The 6,281-nt window shown below is 33.9% G+C and overlaps 1 pseudogene; it reads left to right on the top strand.

The window, feature by feature from the left end:
* The first annotated feature begins 5,086 nt into the window (after positions 1-5,086).
* On the top strand, positions 5,087-6,142 carry LOC111365765 (annotated as a pseudogene).
* Positions 6,143-6,281: the final 139 nt, after the last annotated feature.

The following is a 6,281-nucleotide window of genomic DNA, read 5'->3' as shown; positions in this document are numbered from 1 at the left end:
CCGAATGGGTATCTGAATCGAGAACCTACGAGTTCAATTTGATTTTCGGTTCTAGATCAAGAATCGAATCTTCCTAATTTTTTAAAATTTATTTATTTTAAATCAGCTAAATTATTTTTTTCTAAATAAATTTGCTAACTAATTAATTTAATTCAAACCCAAAAATATAATTTTTCTATTTTTAATTTTCAGTCCAAGTCCAACTTAATCAAATTGACTTAAGTTTTACCCAGATTTGTTATTCTACCGTAGTGTAGTTTCTACCATTTTGAAAAAATCGAACTGAAGCTCAAGAGCTTCTCTCTTAATTACTGTAAGCTCGCTATCGTCTTCTTCCTATGATTTTAATGATTAAATTTATGAAGAATTTAGCAAAGAGAGACGCAAAAGACATATAAGATTAGACTATATTATTTTGTAAGAGTTGAGATTGAACATGTCATTAGTTAAATTAAATTTAGTTTTGTTAATATTAAAAAAAATTAATTATAGTACAAAACTTGAGAAGCGAATGGAACCGAACCTAAACGGTTCCATAGTTAAATTTGGACCCGACGATTCTACTTATTAAATACTAGAAAATTTCGGTTCTAGTTCGGTTCTCGTTAGAATCGAACCGGACCATGCCCACCCCTAATTGATCCTATGATTTTGATCGGTGATATCAATAAACCACACGATCTAAAAGACTATCTACAAATTGAATGAACAATGTGTCCAACAACTGGAGTGACGTGTATGTGCTATTGGTGCATGTATAAATGCATGTGCTCACCGTTACGTCTTGTTTAGGGTGGCTTATAAATGCATTTAAAAGCATAAGAGATGACACTTTTTTCTCTCTCGTACTGATAGATAAATCACCCCAAACATGTCATGGTCTAGACTTTCTTCCGCTTTTATATCAAATCTTATTTTTCGAAATCATTTGCATAGTCTCTTAAGTTAAAGTTTTAGGTCTTGTAACAATGAATGTGTGTTACAACTAAACCATGCCATAAATGATGTTTTATAGAGCTTTTTATAATCTATCTTCACTCATTGACCTCGAGAGATACATGGTATTATCGTGAACTTTATATTTTGACAATGGATAACCGTACATCGCTTTTATTGATAAATTGTGTTCGTCCCATATATTATTCCATATTAGCCACTAATATAACCACAACAATATTTCGAACTTCGGCTTAGCAAATTCATTCAGATATGTGTCCAAGTGCCTCATTTAAACATTCATCACAATTTTGAGCTTGTAAAGACAAGGATTAAGCCCCAACCATGTGGTCATGGCCTCTCATATCTAAGCCCCCGTTTGAGCCCCATTATTTCTCATTACATTAAATTAAATTTTTCTCTCTCCTACTTTCATCCACACAATCTTAATAAAATAATATTATACGTAAATTAAAAAATTTTCAACCACTCATTTATCAAAAAATACTATTCATCTCATTATAGTGCCAAATAATGGGGCTCAAACACACCCTAAGTTAGTTCTACCAAATTTAATAGCAACAAGTTGTGTCCCGCGCGTTTGTGCATGTGTGTAAAATTCCCTTGTTATGGTTTGTTATTAATTTGACTTCCTTGTTTACTAGTTCCTTTTTTTTTTTAAGGAATCTGTTGATTCTCTCTGAGTTAGTTGGATCATAGGTACGATAATTTACTTCACGGATTGCAATATGTTTCTGTCCATAAAGATCCCACCAAAGCATCTTCTACTTATAATAGACCATGAACTTGGGCACAATAATTGGTACACTAGAGGTGCGTCCTTCCAGGTCCTTTCCCTTGAAATTTGGGTTTTTAATTTGTATCTTGATTTAGGAGATTTTGAGAATAATTGCTAAGCTTAAAAAGTTTGCTTATAAGTAAATAAGTAAAATTTCAAAATTGATATTTTTTTCTCCTTATCGAAGTTGAAAATAAGTAAATTACTCGGTGCATGTTTGGCAAAGTTATAATTGCTTGTAAGTTGGTCAAACTTTAATTTTATATGCACATTCCGTAGGATAAAAAACTTTTACATACTTTTGCTCATGTATTATTTAGACTCACAGCTTATAATATAATAAAATTTTTGCCAAACATGCTCTTATTTGACAATAACATTACTTTCAAATGAACAAACTTTTTTTTTTACTTAAAAGTAAGTTATCCAAACATGTTTGGAGATAAAAAAGTTACTTATAGTAAACTTACTCTTTTTTAGCTCAGACAAACACGCTCTCAGTCTACCCCGTGATTAATTATATAAGAAAGAGAGTGTAGATTCTTTCCTTTTATAGTTAATTTTAACCCATCCTATAAACATAGTCTTTCTTTTTATAATCCTAAGACACAATAGTTATATAAATTCACTATTTCTTCTATTATTTGTCTCAATGATATTTATTTCGAAGTTTCTAACGAGGTTAGAACAGTTCTTGCCGCTTGAACAAGGTATAACCACCATTGCTTCTACTACCTTATATCAGACTTTTGTTGCCATGAAAATTGTTCTTGCCAATTGCCATCACCAAAGAAGCTGACAAATTAAGCGAGATCCTGTAGAAGTGTAATATTGTGCAGAACCTGATAGACAAAAAGATAACTATTTTAGTAAGAAATTCTCAATTGTAAGCTTTCTACAAAATTGCAATCAAATTTTCTTTCGTCCCGACGCGATCGAGATTAGGCGGAAGGTAGTCTAGCGGAGCAGACTACTGCCGCACGGTGTCCCTTTCTGTGCCAAGAAGAAAGGCACCCCGTGAAACCGAGTGCTGATACTGACGTGCACTGCACTGCATTGCCAGCAATACTTAAAAGCAAAATGTCGAGTATATCTTTATTTAAAAAGTCATATTCCGAAAGTCAACTCTATACTCAATTAATGAGGGTGTTTGATAGGCATTTTTATGTAAAAATGTATTTTAGAATAGTAAATTGATGTGAAATGTGTGGTTGAAAAATAAGGAAAAGTTTTTTATTTACGTGTAATATTATTTTAATAAAGAATGTGTGGTTGAAAAGAAGAGAGAGAAAAATACATTTTGAAGAAAATGGCTAACAAACGGGCTCAATATGATCTTTAATTCGACCAACTGATCAACTTTTTACTCCATCAATCAAAAGTTATTTTCCTTTTTTTTCTTTTTTCACCTGCTCAGGCTATTTTTGTCATCGTCCACCCTAAAAATCCTATTCTGATAATAAAAAAAGAATATTAATATATTTTATTCCTATAAATTTTCTTTTATATATATATATATATATATATATATATATATTATCATTTTTCCAATCCAACTATTGAATTATTCTTGATTTAGCAGTTGTGTCCAATTTTTTTCCCAACCCTTAAAATATTCTAAGTTGTTCATAATTTCTTGATCACCAAACTCAAACCTTTCTTTAAAAATTTCTCTCTGGATATATAAAAATTGTTATGCCCTTCACCAACCACGTCGAAGCGTAAGGGATACCCACCGACAAGGTGCTATGTGTCAAGTCGAGGCATTACCGAAGTGATATAAGCCATCCTAAACCCCAAGTCGACGTGCTATCAAGCACAAGCATTACCAAAATAATATTGTTCAAGGCTCCCGCCGATACCAAAGTGCGAAGAGACCAAGGCATCATGCGGCAGAGGAGGGCAGAGGCCACTCCACCTCCAGTTTCAGAGATATATCTCTGTGTCGGGATCTTCTATCTTTATGGATTGATTGATGTGACATCTTTACCTTATGTCAACTCACGTATCGGAAGAATTAATTGCCCGCTCCCTAGGACACGGCTAATTGACGCCTACGAGCAAACGCCTCACACCTCAAATGCATACACGTGTCCCACATCTAGCGGTGCCCTTTGCCTATAAATACCAAGGGATTGCCCATAGACAAAGGTAATGTTTTCTAATCCTAGCACTCCACAACCAAGTAATATATATGCTCTTCCCCACTGTCTCTTGCACAATTTCGGCACCGTCGCCATCACTGTCCACTGACTTGATTGTCAGAGTGTATGCGGTCGTCGCCGTCGTCCCCATTGGTACCCGTCGTATACGCCTGACTATTTGCTCTTGTGCGCACACGTGGAGTGGCTCTCTGTTGGCCACGTGGAAGGTCCAATTAACGAGGTCAACAAATTTTTTAATTTTTTCATAGCTTCAACAGTTAAAGGATTTTATGATAAAAAATTATCTAAACTACCTAATTAGTAATCATGATGAAAGTTACTTTTTGTCTACCAAATGAAATTATTATATTCATGCTTATTTAGGCCCTGTTTGGGCCCCATTAATTTGAAGAAATGTACTATGGAATAGTGATTGATGGAGAATACGTAGTTAAAAAATAAGATTTTTTTTATTTGCGTGTAATATTCTTTGAATGAAAAATGTGTAGTTAAAAATGAGTACTGTATAAAAAAGGGAAAATTTTAAAGTAAAAGATGACAAACAGCGGTCTTTATTTTATTTTATCACCTGCGTACCATTTTATTTCTTCAAATAACTATGTGCATGTTTGATTGCTATACCTTTTGCAAAAAAAATTTGAGTTTTTCGTCAAATCATATGGGAACCATGATGTCTATTTAATGGTAAGTAAAAAATGGTTACTATGAGACAACCTTCAAAGATTGAAAAGTTAATAACTGTGACTACACAATACAAAGTCTACTTTGCCCTTCCAATAGCACCTAATCGTGAATGATGAGGTGTAATAGATGCATTGATATGAAAATGGCCCAAAAGTTGACTTTCTTAAATGATTGCCAAAATATCATTTTTTGGCTGTTCAACTTACCCCTCTAATTATCTTTTTGTGTGCATTTAATGTACAATGGATGATGAGATATGATTGTTGTCTTATTAAATAAGTTACCTTATATATTGTAATTCACAATGACTAATAAAATTGTTAACAAAAAATAAACATTATTTCAAAATTTTTCCTTTAGATGACGAAATGAAATTTGCTCTAAAAAAAAAATGCTAATCTCCTCTACCATTGAAATATCAAAGTTGAAATCATTATGGATTCATCTTTCAATTTGATGTTAGCATTTACAACATGTTGAATGTTTTTATCCTACAGATAGGATGGCCTTTTGGAGCATTTATTCTCACTTCTCACTCATTGGCCTCCTGTCTCTCATTCTTTTCCACCCTATAATCACCACAACTACCATTGTAATCCGTTTGTATGTCACCCGACAACTGTCCTCCACTGCCCTCTCCCATTCCGCGAGGCCTTGACTTTTCGCAATAGCAATACATGCAGCTCAAATGTAAAAGATAATATTCTTATTCCCATGCCCTTTGATACAAATTACGTTCGAGGCACAATGGCAGCTGTTTTATCCATATTGTAACATTCAACTTGCTCCGAAAATGTGTCATTTCACTTCCATTTGGCTCATCTTGAGCTTGAAATCTTTTCTTTGATCAAATCCACCTTTCCTTACCTTACATTAAAATGTATCGATTCGACTCAAATAGGATTTGATGAAAAATATCCAAGTCCATTCGACAAGCCTTGGATCAACTACTAAATTACACGCGCATATACATGTCTGGCATTCTTCCTCTATATGTCGAACTTGTTAAACACTTGGATTCAGATATCATTGTGGTGGATGACATTGCAAAGCTCTAGGGAGTTGATTTGGGTAATAAAATATTGGCTGCACCAGAATATTACCATGAAAATTTCACCAATTATTTTATAAACACATTTTGGTCAGATGTAATTTGGCAACGACATTTGAAGGGCGTAGGCCATTTTATTTCAACATCGATGTAATGGTGGTAGAAGTTGACAAATGGAGAAAATGAAGATACTCATAGAAGGTTGAGAAATGGATGGCATTGCAAAAACAGAAGAGAATACGTCGATTAGGATCATTGCCACCAATTTTGCTTGTTTTTGTAGGGAACATTAAGGCAGTGGAACATAGATGGTCTCAACATGGACTAAGTGGTGACAATTTTGAAGGCAATTGTAGAGTACTTCATCCTGGACCAATTAGCCTTCTACATTGGAGTGGCAAAGGTAAACCATGATTAAGATTGGACTTGAGAAAGCCGTGTACAGTCGACTATTTGTGGGCCACGTATGATCTCTACCGTTCATCAAGAGTTGCATTGGAAGAATGATTAAAGGATAAACATAAGGAGTGAATATTGGCGAAAGAAACCTGAAAGTTATCCTTTTTTCTTTCAGATAAATAGACTTGGGAGATGTCATTCAACATAAGGAGTGAATATTGGCAAAAGAAACCTGAAAGTTATCCTT

The sequence above is a fragment of the Olea europaea genome, chromosome 17 (genome assembly GCF_002742605.1).
Source record: "Olea europaea var. sylvestris chromosome 17, O_europaea_v1, whole genome shotgun sequence".
Lineage (NCBI taxonomy): Eukaryota > Viridiplantae > Streptophyta > Magnoliopsida > Lamiales > Oleaceae > Olea > Olea europaea.
This window is presented reverse-complemented; position numbering and strand designations above follow the sequence as displayed.